The sequence below is a fragment of the Ischnura elegans genome, chromosome 4 (genome assembly GCF_921293095.1).
Source record: "Ischnura elegans chromosome 4, ioIscEleg1.1, whole genome shotgun sequence".
In the NCBI taxonomy this organism is placed as follows: Eukaryota; Metazoa; Arthropoda; class Insecta; order Odonata; family Coenagrionidae; genus Ischnura; species Ischnura elegans.
The window spans coordinates 96719900-96740328 of record NC_060249.1 but is presented as its reverse complement, the minus strand read 5'-3'; the positions used below and the strand labels follow the sequence as shown (position 1 = coordinate 96740328).

The 20429-nt window shown below is 39.0% G+C and overlaps 1 protein-coding gene across 1 annotated transcript in view; it reads right to left on the bottom strand.

Moving 5' to 3' along the window:
* LOC124158201 overlaps positions 1 to 4160 on the bottom strand; it is a 517531-nt gene extending 513371 nt beyond the window's left edge. The window contains exon 1 of the mRNA XM_046533388.1: positions 1893 to 4160. The gene's annotated coding sequence lies outside the window, so the exon portion shown is untranslated. The remainder of the gene's footprint in view (positions 1 to 1892) is intronic.
* Positions 4161 to 20429: the final 16269 nt, after the last annotated feature.

The following is a 20429-nucleotide window of genomic DNA, read 5'->3' as shown; positions in this document are numbered from 1 at the left end:
TCAAAAACTGGAAAGCATTCGCATCCTATTAAATTACCACCTCATTAAAATAAAAAAAATAAAAAATTTTAGGAAATTGCTCATGTAAGACTTAAAACCCTGTTGAAAATATCCGAAAAAGTCTGTCTATGGAGAGAAATTAATGCGTACTGGCTAAAAGATTCTCAGCAGAAAATGCCCATATGTTTCACATATGTACCACAAATATTAAGAACACTATGGCCCGCGTTTCGATATCAACAAAGCTTTGGAGAAGGTAGTTCTTCCATACTTCAAAAGTGCTTTCATAGTTTAAAATATTTCTAAGACAGCGCATATTATATTTTTTAAGGGTCTCTATGGAACTTAGAATGGAAGTGGTTTCATCCAAAAATAGCGTGCAACGCAAGCTCTTTTACCTAAACACAAATTCCTCTAGTCGACGCGTCTTCGCTCAAGGAATCTTATTCAAGTACCCAGTTCACTGAGATTTTTTGGGTGAGTTTCTGGGTAATTATTCTTTACCTGTAAAATCTTTGACTATAAAACTTATGGATTGTAACTTGACGATGATTGTTCAACAAATAAGGAACAGAAATATTTTACATTGCGGTCATTACTGTAGTACCATGTCGGCATATATTATCACCAAAGATGATATATACCTCAAGAGTGACCAACTCATACTTTTAATCTAACCCTCAATGACGAATGATTTTAAGTATTAGAAACGATTATTGGAAATATAAAAAAAGAAATAAAAACAGACAATAAATAAAAAAATAAAAATAGGTACTGTCTATGGAAATATCAATCTATTATAGTAATCAATAATTGATAGGCATTAAGGTTCGACTTGTGGATGCGATGGAAAAAGCTCTACGGAGATGAGCAAGGCAGCATTCATAGCAAACATAAATTCCACGGCGCTTACAATGGGAAATAAAATTTCTACTGTCAGCGTTCATTCGCCTTTAAAGTCGCTAGACAAAGAAATGCTTGTCAAAATGAAATTTACCTGCATAGAAACCATCAACGACATAAAATGTCTGATACATTTACGGTTCGATTAAATTTAAGCATTTAGTCATTCCATTAATAATAAAAATGATATTTAGATAAATAGTGGGAAAAGGAATTTCGCAAACAATTGCTACAAGTTGTTCTAATTCACTCTCACAGAAATACAAAAACTGAAGGTTATGAGAAATTTAAAGACGGAAAGATTTTTCTTTGGTGTAGCAAACAATTTCAAGTTCCAAAGCTACGTAAAAAAGTAGCATCTTACCGCAGAAAAGGGTTAGGAATGAACTATGATGTTCTGACGTACGAATACGCGACGTGTTCGTTATCATTCTTCCATCCCTTCCTTTGAATAGCGACTCCCGATTGCATGAAGTGATATCTCGAACCGTAGTATTCACACAAGATTTTTTTAGACATTTACCATTTTTCGTGACAATTTTTGGGATTATGTAATTTTCTCTCTGGTCCAAAATGAAACATAATTGTTAAAATCCGGATTTGAGATCATTTTAAGATCAATATTTGTTTTTACGGAATTTCTAGTGTATACGCTATTTTATCAACCAGAACTTTTACTGTTGCACTTGTTGATTGGATTTCTTAGAAGGTAAAAATAAAACCCTATTTAACACTTAAATAGTAAAATCTACACATCAAATAGGTACAGGTTAGACAGAGAAAAACTTGAAACAAAATCAAATGTTTCACGCACAAAAAAAATGTGCCGTGTGAAACTCGCGCGACAATACAATATTTATTATCATTCAAGTTACGACAGTAACCCCAAATCCAATCTCAAGACAATGGGAAAAATATTCGATCATGGTGAACTAGTAGCAACGTAAAAGGTTTATAAAATTCGAATGGGTAAAAAAAAGATGACTCACCTTATTCCCAACTTTCCTCCTTACTGTATCACCGTGAATCACGTTCCCTCTCATCCAGAAACGTTCGGCCTTCGGGCTGTCGCCGCCGAATCAACACACGCGATAACCTCGAATTCAACTTTCACTCCTGAAAAGAAGAGACGAAGTTTTGATAGCAAAACCGAGCTTCTCCTCCTGGCTGGTTTCCAGATCAGTTTTGGGAAATGATTCAATCAGCCAGTAATGGCTGAGATGAGGAGAAAAACAAGCTCCATATAACGGTCATAATGGTTCACAAAGCGAGGACGGAGGACGGGAGGCTTGAGGGGGCGTTCCCGGCGATTCCCGACGCGCCGGCCGGCAATCGGTTTCGTCTGCGGCGTGCTAAAAGTTTTCGGAGTAAACAGTTCGTTTCGTTGATGGAGCGTCGAGCGAAGTTGTATCAATGGGAATGAGCTGGCTATATCTGAGATGAGAAAACAGACCTCCGGCAAAATGAATATTAACGATTGTCCTGTTTACGAGAGTTTCGGTCCGCCTTCCTACAAGGTACAAAACAACAGCTTTATCCTACGGAATAACTGCAAATTCAAGAATATGCTCATTCAACGATCTGTTTAGCTACAACACCTCTTGTCATGGGCTAATATATATGCGTATTCGTTCGCCGTGTACTATGAGCATTCTAGACTATTATCCATCATCCCATACACCGATAAACTACAAATTCGCTGATTACAAATATCGTATTCAATAAAATTTGGACACACAATTTTATCTCATCTGAGGGTAATGACTATCAATAATTTAATTTCAGTCCTGCAACCACAAATAAAATATTAAACAATTCCACAGGGCCAATGTTAAAAGCCATGTAACTTAAATAGCAATCCGTTGTGGTGAAACAATACCCCTTTTCTATAGTATTTCTACGATTTTTTCATCTGCCTTAATCTTCGACACATGTAATTCATTCGTATTCTGGTCTCGAATCACATTTTTTACACAGAAAAATTCCCAACAAATTCTAACGATATACACCAATTGTGAATTATTACTACCCAGTGCAACAATCGTCGGCTATAACAACTTCATCTTCGAGACGAAAAACTGTTGAAATTACAATTATTTGACTATTTAGCTGATGAAAACTACACTACGCTCATAAATGCACATATAATTACGAGGAGTATGGCAGATAAGTTATTACAGTCACCGGAATTTTCTTTCCCTTGTATCTCTCATCGGGTTCCTTCAAAACTGGGCCGCGAAGGCGGCGGGAAAATCTGAAATGTTCCGTTCGAAAGTTTTTCTACGCTCGGCACGACGCACTCAACGCTACAAACATCCCTAAGTAGGAGGAAGAACAGGAGTGCAGATCTGAAGATACGGATACTGATGAAGTCGAAATAAAAGAACTTATTTCTAGACAAAGAACAACCGTTACTTTGACTACTACCACCTCTATGTCACACTGTTTATGTCATCTTTAGTCACATGTGTTTCGCTGGATGGGAGAACAAACGAAAGTTGATGGGATAAATTATTCACATTTGGCTTCTAATGATGAATATTTTCTCGAAGAGTAACAGGGTCATTCGAAATCAACTTTCGCTGTACGTAAAACTTTTTTATGTATCCACAGGAGGTTGAGACACCAATAACTTATTCCTCTTTCACAGAAAAAAGTCACGCACCACGTCCTTCATGCGATGAAAAAACTGTCAACTTGGAATCGTAGCAACAAACACAAGAGGCGGCATATCCTTCCAAAAGCTCCAGTCCAAATGTATCCAGTCTCGACACAAACGGACGCAATTTCACGTATTCGTCCAGGTTAGAAATGTATAAATACAATGATATTGCACAAATATTAGATAGCCAGGGGGCATGGGAATGTTTTCTCTCGAGTCTCTCCAAAAGATTTAGCAGAAGTTCACAAATGTAGGTACACATCCACCAAACACTGGGGACACTAAATAAAGCGAGGTGCATCCAGAGACACGTGAAGTCGACGTGATATCTCCAATTCATTCAGGATTGAAGTGTTTAAGTTCCATAAATATTGCACAGGGATTGACAGCCGTGAGGATGAATTGTTTTCGATCGGTTATGTCTATGACATTCACAGGAAGAAATCCACGAGTGTTAACACCAATCGAACACACAGAACCATGCGATAAATCGAGATGTATGAGCAGGAGAATCCAAAATTAGGAGCGCATTACGTCGAGCGGCGAGTGTCCGCGCCCATTGACGGACGGTTCGCTGTTTGACGTACGCCTTCGGCCGGCAGGCGAGCGTAACAGCACCTCCCCTCACGCCCGGCACAACACAACTGCCGGCTGCGGATGAAGAGCGGGCCTCTCTCGTGGTCTGTGAGTCTGTCTGCCTCCATCCCACCCCTCCTCGCTATCATCCCCTACCACCTAAACCTCCCCTCCTCACTACACACAGTCTCTCCTTCCCTACCCCAACCCCGCGCTTACCCCTCCCGGGACAGTGGAAACCCTGCTAACTCACACCCCTCTTTAACGCTTCCCCTACTCTCTTGCTCAGCCACACTACAACGGCGGAGAGCGTACCTATCTCTCGAAAAACGATCGGTAGGTACTCATACTTAAGTAAGCCATCCCAGGTATAAATGCATGTAAAATTAATTTGAGGCTAATGCAAGGGGACTACCTAGAAGAGGGCTCAGTCCATTCCGTACAAGGTTCGTTTTCGTCGCTACTTCTTGCTTTTGAATCGGTTTTCAAAGATATCTTTGTAAACGTGGCTATACACAGTGTATGATAATGCTGAATGATCGCGCGATCATTCACAGGATCATTCGAGCAAAATAGAACATGTTCTAATTTTCACTGAATGATCATGCGCATGAAGGTTCATTCGCGAATTGTTCCGTTATACACGGTGAATGATCATGCGCATGATCATGCTGAATATAGAAGTGTTAACGTTGAGTTTACTTACGCATTTTTTAAGTTCTGCGGAAAATTCTGCGCACAATTAAGTGCAAAATCTCGGATACATCCGTAAGCATTTTAAATAATGTTGCTTTTTATTCACGAGTAAAGTAATGCGTGTCATTTACATTCGAAGTTAAAAGATCAAAATTTGCTGCCATTAACTGCTAAGGTGATAATACTGGAATTCTTGCTCCTATTAGGTGATATGCTCATTCTTGGGGTCGAAACTGCTGAACATATGCGGAAAATGCTAGTTTAATGGCTATTATTTCATTGAATTCATTGATAAAATGAAGGATACCTCGAAAGATAACTGCACAAATTCATCCTTCCCTCAGAATGAATTGCTACAGTGAAGTTCGCTTGCTCGCTCCCTCATTGATTGGGCTTTTCAGCCCGGATTTTTTGCAGCTGCTTGGGTGCACAATGAACAACCATTTCAGCATTGATGAGCTTGCCGTTGGCACGAGAAAAGCATTTGAGAATAATGAGACACAGCATTGGGAATAGTAATAACTCGACATAACCGTAAGGGACCAGTTTATACCTGCCCAGAGTAATTGAAGGAGAAATTGAAGTAAAGGCTGCTAGTGAGCGCATCCTTAGCACACTAAGTTATTTATTTATTTATTTTCTTAACCCCGAAAACAGCAATGATTGGCCTTTACATCGGTTGGTTAGATCATAACTACGATAGACGATAACTGACATCTATACCCTGGATAGAAGTTATCTACCCAGGCGGGACTCGAACCCGCGACCTTAAGATTAAAAGGCGAAGATTCAAACCCGCCTCCACCGAAGCCAGCCAAATGAAATTATGAAGAATAAAACTAATTACATGAAAAAAATCCATAAAACATCAATTCAAACTAGTACTAGAAACAGAAATAGCAATCGGATTTACAAAGCGCTGGCATGTGGTCAAATATTAGGCAGTGAAGTCCACCACAACAAGGTTAAGCAACGATGTGAGGAATCGTGATGGTCTGCTGCAACGTTTTTCGCCGAGGTGGAGATCCCCCTTAAGCTTCCACGCATCCATCCCTTCCCCTCCTCCCTCATTATCATCTCACCACTCACCTCACCCCACCACCCACCCCCCAATTGAAAAGATATACTCTCCCCCTTCCCCCACCACCTCTTTACATCGCGCAAAACCTCCCCTAACTCAAAAATTCTCCCCTCTCCTTCCTTCCCTTAAAAACCTTCTCCTTTTCTTCTCGCTGTGCAGTCCTCTCGACGCAGCAGTACACAACACAAGTCCGGAGGGTGGAGAGTGGGCACTCCAACGTGCCACTACCCCATTCAACCTCACCAGCAGCGAAAACCCCACCCCCGTATCAACTCAAAAAAAAATTTAAAAAAAAATTCTCCACTTCCCTCTTCAGCCGACCCACACCATTCGCATCGTTGGGATACGTCAATCCCTCACCCTACGCGCTCAGCAACTTGCACGCATACGTACACTCCCCTGCCTCCCCGTATCGCACGCATCTTTACCCCCTTTCCTCCCTCGGCCTTGATGATCGCGGGATAGGTTGGGGCAAGGGTGGAAAACCTAAGTTCGTCGCCTTTCTCGTCGTCCAACAACTGGACCCCTCCCCCGTTTACAGCCTCCCCCTCCCCGGTTCAATTGTAGCGGCGCAAGGGGTACTTACGCGGCAATTAACGGTCGCGTTTCGTTTTTCTCATTCACTCGCGGGCGAATCAATTGAAATTTTCGAATACGCTTCTCCTTACGAGTTGCGGAGCGTGGCTCGTTAGAGAGGAATGATAGTATACGGAGGGGTTTTCGTGGTTAGTTATCCGGACGTACGTGGGACAACATGCAATGTGTGAACTGGAGATTGTCATACGTTCCGACAATGCTAGAGCAGGGGCGGATCCAGGATTTTTTTCTGGGGGTGCCACAAGGGTCTTTCAGGTCGTCTCATATTTGAGATTAAAAACAAAATACAACAATTACTGCAGAAAATCTTCTCTTTATTTTGATATGAAAGTTAATAATATTAAATTAAATGATTGAGGCTCCGTAATACACAAAATAAAACGGGCGTAATGATAACCGAATTAATAATCTTGTTTTTTTTAAAGCGTCTGGGGGGAGCACGTGCGCCCGTCCCCCCCAAAATCCGTCTATGTGCTGGAGTATTTTCGTGTGTAATCATTGGGAGAAGGAGGTTCACCTTGTAAAGGTCCACAAAAACCAACAACTTTCACTAATGCTCGCCTAAAACTAGATATTTCAGCACCACAAACATGTGCCTGTCGAGGAGGCTTCTTTCACCGCAAAAGTAATTGCTATACTAATACCTTGTGAGGTCTTTTCTCGGCCAGCATTTTCCAGCAATACCAACCGATTGGTTTGCGTGAAAAATGATCTAGAACTCAGAAAAAACGAGAAAAACAATACAAATTTTTCAAGGAAATAAAAGGTGATGAAAACGCCGTAGGAATTATTAATCACTCAATGAATATGCCTCATTATTTACCCAAAAAAAAAAACATCACAATTATCGAGTAATATTTGACGAAAGAGAGAGGAATTTTTTAGAGATTTTTGTAACAAAACAAAAAAAAATTTAGGTAGAACAAATTATGCTCCTTAAAGTTGAACTTTTCTTTCAGAGAATTCGATAAAATTACGTGGTATTTTATGATCGAAGAAATAAAATAATTATTACACTTTGTGCGCTCCGTATATTTTGAGCAAGCCTTAAAGATGGAGAAAGAAATGATGGAATGTGAGATCAAACTATAAAATATCGTCCTTGGTACAATCCAGTAATGTTTCTTCATTGGATGTCATCAAAAATGCACTGGCTTATCTCAACTTTTTAGCGCGTTCTAGACGCTGCCGTTGGAATCATTTCTGCCAGCGGGGACTGGGAGGGAATCGGAGATTTTCTTAAAGACGTCGCAGATGATCGACCGCCCACATCCGTCCTTTTGATGCTTCGACATAATCCAAGACCTTCCTCAATCTTTTTCTGTCATCTATCTTTCGACGACTCTACCTCAATACCTTCCTCCCTGGAGCATTTTCATTCCAAATCCACTTTTTTCTTGCATCAACCGTCTCCGTCACAGGCGATTGAAAAGCTTTTACATCAATGGTAGCTAATCCATCGCAGATATAACCTCCGTCACCCCTTGAGCTGGCTCCAACCCTATTATGTGTCAGTGACCGAAGAATTTCAATATTTTATTAAGTTTTCAAAAGGTAAAACTACTTTTTTTACTCCATGCAATGAATAAATGGGCGATGATGACTGACGAAATATAAAACAGTAAAATCGAATGTATTAAAATACCTCATACAAAAATATTGGTTGAAAAAATATTTCCTTTCGTAACTTCAACTATTTTACTATCAATCTGCAACGAACCGTTAAATGTTCAAAACAACCCACAGTGGGTACCTGGCGTGCCTTAAGACGATTCCCTGCAAATAATAAAACGTAGCTCGTGAGGTGGCTTGGACACAATTTTCCATACAGCCATTGAAAACACACAAAAATATTTAGCAAAAATATTTATTCAGCTTTGGTAAACATTATTTGCCGTGAACTTGATCCATAAATATAAGGGCTAGAACCAAATGTGTAGTAAAACAAACCTCATTCACATTCACGATACAATGTTATTCCTGGAATAAATTAAGAGAAAATCGATCAGGCCAAAGGAGGGATGCCAATACTTCCGAAACCAGATTCAACTGCTTCGGAATTTCTCCTGTGAAACCATTAAAATATGGAAAGTGTTTCCATACTATTTACGTCAAGTTATGTACAGCTGAATAAATAGACCTTATTTTTTCTCATCCAATAATTTAAAACTCAATGATCTCGGAATCGATATGAAGATGCCGGAAAATAAACATTCTCTCCCCGGTTAGTTCTCGCTCCATCCAGGGGCCGTATTCTGTATTTCGTCGGTACCGCACCGGTCGGTTTCCCTTACCAGCCCACCGACAGCACATCATTCCGTACCGACGACGGTTTCCATACCGACGACGGCTAATTCAGCGATTCAGTATGGTCGTCGGTATCAAACCAGTCGGTACGGTTCCCCCTCCTTCTCAAACAGGGAAAATCCGAATATATCCGAAGTTAGAAGTCATCTAACGTGTCTCCACCAATGAAAGAAGGGTAAAAACAAGTGAAGACTCATTGGCACAGTTTGTTGTCGTCATTCTCAATCTTTTTATTTGCGGAAATTACGACTTATTGCTAGATTAAGATAAACGATATTGGATAAGTTGTTAACAATGCTGATATAATGTGTGGTAGTAATGCTGTACCTACAGAATCGAAATAAACAATATTACAACATCACAATAAAGTTTGTAAGTGATGGAGATTGTTGTTGCTGGAATGAATTATTGAAACTATCCTTGAGATCGTAGTTTCTTTTTTTAAATATTGGTTCCGTTTATTGCTATGTATTCATGATTTGGTAATATAGTTTTTATTAAGTAAGTTCCGTCTAAATGTTATCAACGGAAGGTTATGCCATTGGCACCGTAGCAGACGAAAATAACATACCATGGAACGTGAACGTAGGATTCAAAAGCAAATGTAAATGTCATATTAGAGGAACAAGTTAGGAAATTGTTATAAAAATATGGAACTGGGTGTAATTAAAAGAAGTGTAATGACGAGGAAGTAAAGAAATTGTGATTGGGTGAAATACATATGTTTAAGTTGCGCATTCCAAGTGAGAGAAAATGATAATATTGCGGTAAACCTCATACTTATTAACAAATATCTTCTTTTATCGTCAAGGGAATCAATGGCTGACGATAAAATGAAATATAGTTGCCTGTTACAAATGAAAGAAACTGATACCGTTGTGGCAAACTTCATACTTAAATAAAAAGATCTTATTTCTATGCCGAGGGAAACGCCAAATGATGATTGAGTGAAACGATAGTTGCCTATTCAGAGTGATACAAAGTGATAACATTGCGGCAAAACTCATATTTAATCAAAAATATCTTTTTTATGTCAAATGAGCAAATAAATGATGATAGAATGAAAGAAATCCTATTACAAGCGAGTGAAAGTGGTAACATAAACGAGAGAAAGTCATTATATAGTGGCAAACCTCATGTTTATTAACCAATATCTTATATTTATGTCAAGGTAATCGATATAGATGTTGACACAGTGAATTATAGTGGCCTATTCGAAGGGGCAGAAAAAGATAACATTGCAGCAAACCTCATTATTTACTCGGTGATGAGATAAAAACAAAATAAAACGTACAATGCGCACCGGGGAGTTGATGAAACCCACTAGTCGGTGGCCGTACCGACACCTTTTTGCTGTTGGTACGGGTACCGACGATCTCTCGCCCTCACGTCGGTGCCGCACCGATTGGGTTCGTACAGAATCGCACGACTTCTTACCGGGAGTCGGTGTGACGTCGCACCCGACGAATCGGTGCCGCACCGATCGGTTTGGAGTTACAGAATACGGCCCCAGACTCCCTACCCTACTCTTATCTAACCATGAAACGAAAATTATAAGAGAGTGCCAACACGGAGCGATCGTCAATGCGGTATGAATCGGTACCATTTTGTAAAATTATCATGAAATGATGCCTTGTAACTAAGTCTTCGTGATTATCGCGAGTATCTCGTGGATTCATGTTATATTGCAAATTTTAAGTTAAGTATTTGAGATGAGAAATTTAAGATTTTTGCATGACTCCGGATGGTGTTCGGACATAACTGCTGCATTCGAGTGATTATGATTTCCAAGTGATAATAAGTGAACATTCAAAGGGAAGAAAATAAGTAAACATAGTTACGGAACGTAAAGGGAGATCATAGTAAAAAAATCTTGAAAATATTGTATTACATAATAATTAAGGGCATAATCAGCTAATGGGATACACTACATTGATATTCACACAACACCTCTTATGAGCAATAATTTGATTGCTTATGAAGACATATACCAAAGGCTCCTCTTAAAATTTGCTAATTATAGATAAGTAAATTAAATTTGGTTATGTTTTTCCTCTAAATTACCTTCGAAACAACTTATTGTCCCTATAAGATAGACCATGTGTTTTTATGTTGGTATTTTCTTGAGATACGACATTTGTTTATTTTTTATCTCCTTAATCAGGTAATTATTAGCCAATTATGTATAATGAATTGTTCCGCCTGACCGATATTTTGGCCCTTGATAGCGAACCATTGATGTCATTTCTATGATTAGCTAGAGGAATATCTTAAGATTATTCTGAAATATGCTCGCACCGTGAAAGACCATGTCATATGTACTGATCGTGTCGATTCAGGTATCACAATTCTTCTCTTTTGCAGGAGCACAGAATAAGACCTTCCTGACTCGAACCTTATTGTATACATTTCTTCAGGGTTTTCTTCCACGTCAGACACCTTCGACCTGAAGACGCTGGCAGGATAGCCAGCGAAACTGTTGTCTACAAACAAGCTGACGCGGAAGAAAACCCTGAAGAAATGATCAAACCATCGCCGCGGAAATCAACGTTCTAACACTTTTTTGTCTAGTCTAATTCGACAATCACCTAACGATGATAATGAAATATATACTATATTTTCCGGGAGCACCATAAAAGGTGTTTTGTAACAATAGCTAAGGGGTTATTACCCCCCCTTGGGTGTCCATTTTACACTAGATAGAATGGTAATTTTGTTCGGACCCCCACTGCTGATGAGAGCGTACCCCCACTTAGCCCTCCCCGTGTTTCTATCCTGGATCCGCCACTGGTCTCTATGGAGTATTTTTGGAATTAGCATTTGATTAAAATACTTAGAAAAATAGTTTTGGAATATTTTAAGATATATTTCTAGCTAGTCATGGAAATCTTCACCCGGTAGACATCCCAAATTCAACTACAGGTCAACTCACTAGGCTACCTCGCTCCTCAATGGAAACAAATGAGGGCGAAAATGCATCCGGATGAGCGGAAACGGAGAGAACCAGTGGACGATTTGGATGGCAAGACACCCAAGGGAATCTTTGACAAACTGCGAACTTAGGAAACGTTCGTCACTCGTCCAGCCCATTTGCTGCATCGGAGAGAGGCCACTTTAAGTGCGGCCTCAAGGTTATGTTGGGGGGTGATTGATTGGGTCTGTTACATGAGCGCTTGTGTCACTTCCGCCGGATGGCTGGGCCCAAAGCAAACACCACTCTCTGAATTGCGGGCCTTTGATCTGGTGTCGTAAAATGTTTCCTCTTCATCGGTGACGTCCACGGAGGCATTGCGCGAACGTCGAGTCCTTTCGATCGGTAAATACTCAATTCGTGGGAGAGCAATGTTTGTTTATTTTCAAGGGCTTACTCGGAAATTTTCAGCGAATCGCTTTGAAACAAGTCCGCAAAAGCGCTTAATATTTAAATACAGGTGGAAAAAATTACCTCTGCATAATAGGAAAAAATACCTCTGCCAAAGTCATAATGAATAATAAAATAAGGCAATGATATCAATTTTACATTCGGCTTCCATGAAATCTACTAAATGTGACCGGTACTTGAACAATCCTTCGGGAGGACACCATTATAAAACAACGACAAAGCAAAGCAATATGGTAATTCAGATGAAATTCCAGTGAGGTTTTAACGAAAAGCGAAAATAAGAGAGAGATTAGGTTTATAAGGACAACCAACATTTTTTCCTTGCTGCCAAATATCTCATAAGCTATGAAAAATGTTATGTCAACTCCAGCCAAATTAATTTGGCAAAAAAACAAATGGCAAAACAAACAACAATCAACATTTCTGAAAACCCAAAAAAACCATCAATCATTCTATTTTCCATCTTAATTTACTTATCAACACCTTGATGACTTATTCTGAGGCAACCAGGGATGGCAAATGCAACGAAACGAAAATATTTCGTTTCGACCTGGAGGGAAACGAAAATGCGAAGCATAGGTTAAGTTTCGTTCCTGCACGAAATTAAAATCACCAAGGAGATAAGTTTAGACCCGGGACGAAACTTTATTTTAATGAAACTAAATTAATCGAAACTCCGCTATACGTGTAGAGAGGTTATAACATTGAGCTTAAAAATCGAATGGCCGGTTTGCGTTCACCATTCTCCTGTTAGTGGTAAGAATATGAGTGCCCTATGCATCTAATGGCGGTGCGCCGAACCTCTACTTCATTCAACCATACTTCGTACTCGGTGCGTTGGTCGGAACTAAACCGTTCTAAGGTAAAGCACGTGGTCCCTCCGCTGCGAAACATTATCTGCGTTTCGTTTCGTCCCAAAGTTTTAGTTTAGTTTCGACCCGTAGAATTTTTGATTCCGATTTAGTTTCAACCCCGAGTTAAGCTCCCCGGGTTTAAATCCATTTCGTTTCGTTTCTGCATATCGCTCCCTGGAACGAAACTATTTAAATTTTAACTTTCATTTAGTTTCTATTGCCATCCCTGGTGACAGCAAGGTACAGTATGTGAGTCGAGTATGTGAAGTCTTCATTTTTACATAGTTCATAAGGACGCGAACTCTAGGTGGTCGGTGAATGATGGATGGTCAGTCGCCGACAGATCACGGTGAAAAACATTGTAAAAAAAAAGTGCATGAATCGACAAAATTAAAAACTTGGCCATTCGCATTGGGGAATTAAATTGTTGAAGTATCATGCTATCGCATACCTCCTACTGATTCGTTCCCGACTTTTGAGAGCTACGTGAAAGGAAAGAGTTATAAAAAATAAAATTATTGCATACACATTTTCACTGATTTCTACGATCTCGATGTATTTATACATTTCTCAGACCCAAATATATTTTCAACACCCTTAATTATCTTGTCGGTATAACAGGCTTATTACAAAAATACAATCTAAATAGAGCGAATAATTACGGTTTCATACAACAATGAAGCACATTATTTGAACGCAGAGTAAAAATATGAGAACAAAATTCTCCCAACCAGCGTTTGGTAAGTAAAATCAGCTTACATGGCTCAAATTATAAAAAGGAAATTCTAGAACACGTTTTAAAAATCAATGTAACAATTGAATGTCATATGATGTTTTTTATCCTTTTTCCTTTGGTAATTAGCCGCTTTCAGAAAGCATTACTCACTTCAAATGGAGTAAAGTAAGTTAAGAGGGGGATAAGCTAAGGTATTAGCAAATTGGAGGAGTTTTCTTGAGGATGTTTTTGGGAAGTAAGGAGAGAGCGTCCTGAAGAATGAGGGAGATTAAGTTTTCCCGGACGGATGGAGAAAGCTCAGACAAAAAAAAAACCCAATGCGAGTGTCGAGTGCAACTTCGAGGAAGTCGATTTTTTGTGTGGCCACTAAGAGTTTAACTAGTGGAGTGCGAAAACGGTCTTTTTTGTGGTCGGAAAGGAGAACTTTTTCACTTATAGGGCGATAAAAACGTTTCCGACACCTCAATTGAAGAGGAAGAGAACGTCTGACTCACGCTCAATCTTTGCTACTCGGCTATTTATCCATCTGTGTGCATCCCTCGCGAGCCCCAAGGAGCGAAACTGGCTTCTTCGCCCGCACCGTGTGCAGAACTTCCCATTCCACAGTACTCTCAGAAAAGAAAGCAAGATGAAAACTGCCATGTTTCACTCAGAGAGAGGCGATGAAGAGGTTCTTCGATCATGAACGTTCGATTTCGAAAAAAAATATTGAAGCCTGAGATTCGGTGAAAGGAAAACATCATGACGATGGCATTCAGCGATAGGCATTCGCAGTCACGTCTCTACCTCGATCATGTACATACGCTAACTAATTCTATTGCATATCTACTCGGAAATATATCTAGAGTGAATAATTTTGTTGGGGTAACTAAATACCCGAATTTCAGCCAGGGGATCTACGATAAGCACGTAAACGTCCTCCAATTGAAGCGGCTTGCGGGGTAGCTTGTAGATCAGTGGCGTAACTAGGAATGTGCTTTAGGGGCATGGGATGGGATGGCATGGGGAAAGTTTTGGGAAAATTACATTCCTAGAGATACATTTCCCATCCTTTGGTCATTAAAAATTAGCTTTAGGCAGATTCATTTTTTATAACTACTATTATTATTTTTATAACTGAATATTTTAGTCGAAACAAGAAAATAGCTTTAAATTTATTTTTTTATTTCTCTAAGGCTTTGGGGAGCATCTATCCCCTCTCCCCCCATGATAACGCCACTGATGTAGATTTAAACTAGAAAATCGTAGAGATACCAGTTAAACGGATGTTTTGCTTTAATATACAAATAGATTCAAAACTCATATCCGAGGTGAGTCTCAGTTCGTTTTATAAATGGACTCCTAAAAACGACGTTCCAAGTACTGCATTCGAAGCATTACTTCATTTTCGATTATATTTGGGGAGCATAATAAACAATAATAAAAATACTGCATTATAATTTTCAGAATTTTTATGGACTATTATCGATATTAACAGAGTATTGTTGAAGGGCCTTTAAGTAGATTCATCGACCAAAATTACCTTCTCTGCATAATATTTGTTATAACCTCATATCCAGCAACAGCAGCATAGATAAGTTCAGCAGGTTGCTTAATTTGCCAGGACTCGTGTTTCGTCAGGTCGTCATATAATTAGGTTCATCGTACAGAAATAAAACTATTATTAAATTCAATACTTTAATAGGAAGAAGGCACAGGAAAACTGACAACATTTTGAAACAAAAGAAGAAGAATTCTTGCAAAGTTATTTGGGGGCATCGCGCCGCAATATGGCGGTTGGCAAGCTATAGAAAATAATTCCTATTTTTAAAAACGTTACTTTTCCTTTCCCATGGTTTGATTGCACAAAAGTTTGCTTCCGATTGATGAGTTCCAAGTCCATTTATACTGAATTTCTATGGCCATTGAGAGAGGCTCATCTCTGAAAGCTGTTTTACACGATGCAGGATATTGCAATGTTGAAAGCTACCTCGGACCGTACAATAAAGGGGAATTGGACCCGAGGCTATTTGCATCCGCTGAGTCGTCCACTCCATTGAACAATGGTACATGCAATCGGTCGCTTTGCCCGACTTAATTTTCACCGTGATGGTGTTCATACCACAGATTGACCCATTTCGACCCCAAATAAAACGTTTCTGCCCGCTAGGCATTCAAAGATGTTTCGCTACTACCGTGTAATTTAAATTAAGTGCTTCATTCAAACTTCAAAAATATACTGCCTTAAAATACGACACCCCGTGACTCAAAGACGAAATTAGTAGAATATTAAAGGCAACTTAAAAACATAAGCGTTCAGCAATACCACTAATTTCTGAAGCCAATACTTCATAATTCTCATCTGTGTCCATATGCAGGACGCCCTCAGATGGATTAATAGTTATGATTTCACTTTGCTACCCGTTATCGTCCTCCAGTAAGACAGTATCTCATTGACCGACAATCGATGAAACCTAATAAAATGGAAAGTGTATTTTATCAAAGAGACTGCAACAATTCACTATAAATATAACTGATAACTTCAGGCTTTACTCTGTGAAACATCCCCATATTGGAAATAAAGAAATAAAACATTGTAAGGTTCACTATTATTTTAATATGGGCACGACCCGGGTTTCGTAACGTTGAGGTCTAGCTGAAGATGTAACCACGTTACGAAACCCTGGTCGTGCCCATATCAAAATAATATTGAGCCTTACAAGTTTTATTTCTTTATTTCAAATTTGCTATAAAAGCTAAATTTCATAAAAACGTGAAAAATGTTGCAAAAAAAGCGAAATTCGTATGATTGCAAGTTCGATAAAATGAGGACAGTATGCAATAAATTATACTAACATTTTCTAGAATTTTCCTGGGAACTTTTTTTGACCTCTCTTTCTAGACAGCTTACATCGTACAGCTGTTTCGGCGATATTTAATTACCAGTCCGTCACTTTGGCACATATTCCATTCTCAGTGGTAAATGTTAGCCCACATGTTGTTTTCTGGGTTTATTTAGCAAGTCACATGCGACAGAAGTAACTCAAAAATCACTGATGAAAGAGACAGCTAAGAAAATTTTAGGTCACCCTTCTCTTCTTATAGCATTTCCACCCTTGCATGATTCATGCACAAATACAAAGTACAAAAATTTGGGAAGCGCGGCCTCGTAGTTGTTTCTTATCAATGCCGAGCAAAGCTATTTATTTTCTACTCTGAATTCCGTCTTGTTATCTGGATTTTATTGCCTCCTGAAAGTTTAACGAAGAATTAAGTATTAAAAGTTCGGATTCAATCTGCCTTGCGGCGAAACAAAATACGAGGGATACCAAGTGAGACAGCTTGATATTGCGAGCATCTGAGACCCTATGCCTCTAGATGTCAACACTGATTCATTTCATGCTTACAATGAAGGTATGTAGCAACTCTGAGAGAAAGCCTGTTTTTGCAGCATTTACATAAGTGTTCAACATTCATTCTTCATGAAATGGCAAAAGACTATATTTGTCATTGAGTTATCTCACAATCATTATTATATAATAATTATGCCTCTCTTAAATCAATTAATGGAGTTAGCAATAACTAAAAAAAATTAAAGTGTTATTGACACAAATGCTGAGACGTATTATTAGATAGACGGAAATTTACAGATAAGTTTTGGCATGAGGATGCATGCAAAATTTATTTCTTTTCAAATACAGTACTATTCCATTTGGTGAATTCTTCTCGGGTTTCCATCCGGGTGAGCTCCATCTCCATCGCTGCCGACGTTTCGATAGAATCCTTTTCTATCGTCATCAGGGCCGATAGAAAAGGATTCTATCGAAACTTCGGCAGCGATGGAGATGGAGCTCACCCGGATGGAAACCCGAGAAGATTTCACCGCCATCATACGCCGGGAAAAAGTGAAATCTTACACTACTCCATTTATTTTAAATAAAACAGGGAAAACTGGATTGAAATAATTCAATCCTAAATATGAAAATTAAAGTAACACATGACCATAGCGTGGCGATTTCTGAATACCTCATGATCTACCTGGTCAAAATGCCTAACCAATCTAAAATGTAGGATAAACTACTCTAAATTACATGTATACCATCTAAAGACTTTCTTCTGTCATATCTTACAAAGAAATTGCATAAAAAGCTAACTTAAGAGAATTAATAAATTTTTAAAGCTTGGAAAATCTAAAGATACGCTTAGGCAATAATGGATTAACATGTATGTTTATCTATGCTATTAATATTCTCGTGATCCACCGAAAGAACTCGTGCCACCTGGTTTTGACCTCACTGTGTAAGTTTTGGACCTAGCCTCTAAGACATAATAGATTCCTGCACTTTCATACGCAACTCTTTCTACGGAAACACCGATAAGAAAAGGAAGGATAAGCAACAGACACGGGAGTCCAGGTAAGATATATCCATTCTTATTATCCGTAGAATCAGGGAGGGAGGTGAGTATTTGACAAAAGAAATGGATTTCGAGAGGTTGAGATTAGAGGACATGGAAGGAAGCAAACAGCGAGATGATGGAACGAATGAATTCATATCAGCGGAGGCTGATTGGGGGAGAGGTTCCGGCGGAGAGGAACATGGCATTATTGATTTATCCGTTTCACGGAATTACATTCGGAGTCGAGGGCCAGATATCCTACCCTGCTCTGTTCACTGTAAGAAAGCGCTTTTGTGCTTGAAGGAACCAATTTGCCAAATATTTCTACTGTCTCAAATCGAAAAACTGCACAGCGACAATACACCCGGGAAAGCTAATTTTTAAAAACACGACTAAATTCCCAAAAAAATCTTTTTTTCAATGGCATTACAGTTTTTATCACATTCTTTAATCTGATGGGTGATATGCTTTCCTCTGACAGGACAACATTTCGTAGGACTGATCGGTTTCAGTAATTCATACTTAAACTGAATTAAATCGCTGAAATCAGAAGAGGATATTACACATGGATCACAGGATAGTTGTAAGATGTATGAGGAGTATTTATGAAACTACATGCCGATCTTAGAAAATTTCTTTGAGAAAAGTGATGACTTTATGCCAGAATAAAGCTCAGGATGTAAAATGGGAAGGGAAACATTCAAAACTTGTGAAAAAATATTCACCAGCAGGTACATCAGACTCCCTCCTGTGCTATATTTTTGAAGTCACTTTATGTCTCGTAAACGTTCTCCTGCAACGATTGAAGTCTTTAACCTGTATATTGTTATGCTACGCCAATTAAAGACGATAAAGGGTTGTTCATATCAAATGTAAATCTAAATTTGATTGAATAATTAATGTAACGGATGATGAAAAGGATTTTCGATGGAAAATATCTATTTCTGTCTGCTGCTAGCGATTTCACAGCGCGAAAAATCAAGTATTCTGTGAGATATCTGGCTCAGTACCCATTTTTTCACCGCAGGTATAAAGGTTAAGGAATGTTGTCAGCGCGGGTAGTTGTGGGAGTATGGAAGCGAAAGAATTACAAATCGTTTCATTTCTGCTTACATCTACCTATCATTAGGAGCGAAGGATAACAAAATATACCTCTTGAAAAAAAAGATTTATTTCGCAAAGAATACATACAACAGAGTGAAACATGTCACTCACAAACAACATCAACGTGTCTCGTCACTTCTTGATATCCATAAAAGCGATCGAAGGAAGCAATGATTTGGGTTATGGAATAGGAGAATCGAATAACAAACAAAAGCATGCAATCCTAAACAAAGAAAAATGATGGAGAGAAAACAGAAGTCATATGTAGAAAACCCTTATAAACAGTAACTAACTTTTACAAACAGGCTTTTGCAAATAAGATAGCGCGTAGGATAACACCTGTGCTGATGCGAAGAAAATGTATTTAATTAAATTTTCCCAATGTAACCATCCACCGCTATATTCCCTCGCAAGTAAAACCAGAAAAGAAACGAAAGATACATGAAAGGGAGAGCTAGGAAAGACGAGCCGCCGATTAAGTGGATAGACCGATCGAAGATAATGAGAGGACGACTTCGGAAATATAGAGGGCCATCTATATGCTACCCCTCCCCTGCGAAAATATCAATTAAGTAACGGACATCGTATAATGGCAATGGGAAATCGATATGAGGATGGATAAGGCTTCACTCACAGATGGTTCGCCGACACAAGTCTTGAAATGATCTTCAGCTCAGAGATTGGAGGGCTCACTATGCGATCTGACACTGAGCGTCTCCCGCGGATCTCGTTGGCCTGAACAGAAGAGGCAGAGTGAAAAGGATCCCAAAAGTGAAAACGATGCTGGCACGTGGACGAAGATATAAAGAAAAGTGCTTAAGTAATCAGAAGTACTTAATTTTTGCCATATGTTGTAATGGGAAATTTATTTAAAAGAGGGTTGGCTCGAGATCACCTAGCGTGGTGCGCGACCGCATTCTTTGTATATATGTGCATTGAAAACGGATTCTCGGAGTACAAATGGAGAGAAGAATAGCCCATTTGCTCTGCAATTTCTAAATTTATCTCAATAAACGATGTTGATTTCTTTACTTGAAAAAATGATAGAATTTGCATTATGGGATCTTGAGCGACTTCTAAATGTTAAGAAGTTGACATGGAATTTGTAACAGATTGATTCCACTCCCCGTAGCGAATTTTAAGAAGTTGAAATC